The following is a 478-nucleotide window of genomic DNA, read 5'->3' on the forward strand; positions in this document are numbered from 1 at the left end:
CTGAATAATTTAACTATTTTCAAGGAGAAACACTTCATGGTTCCGACTAACTTCAATTATCATATGTATGAATGATGTGATCTACTAAAACTCTGTACTCATATTAAGGAAGTACTTGTTACATTTACTATTCAAGTTCAGTTCAGTTAAATTTGTGAACTACATTCTGCTTAGTTCTATGAATCATTTTGAGGCTATTTTTGTGTTTCTGTTTTTTCATACTTTTTACAAGTATTTGGTTAAAGGGGCACTAGCTACGAGATATATAAAAACACTAAAGTAAGATTGTTTTTGTTCAATCAATAATGAAAGTGAACTAGTGAAATAATAATTTGCTTTTAGCAGCCAAAATGGTTCAATTTCATCAAATTAAGCGAAGAAACATTGATAATTACTCATTCACTTGCAAGTGAATTAGTCGACCTCATAAAATCCGTATTCATGTGAACTTCAATTTAACCCCTTGCTAGAGATTGAC

Source organism: Mytilus edulis, chromosome 11, assembly GCF_963676685.1.
Source record: "Mytilus edulis chromosome 11, xbMytEdul2.2, whole genome shotgun sequence".
Lineage (NCBI taxonomy): Eukaryota > Metazoa > Mollusca > Bivalvia > Mytilida > Mytilidae > Mytilus > Mytilus edulis.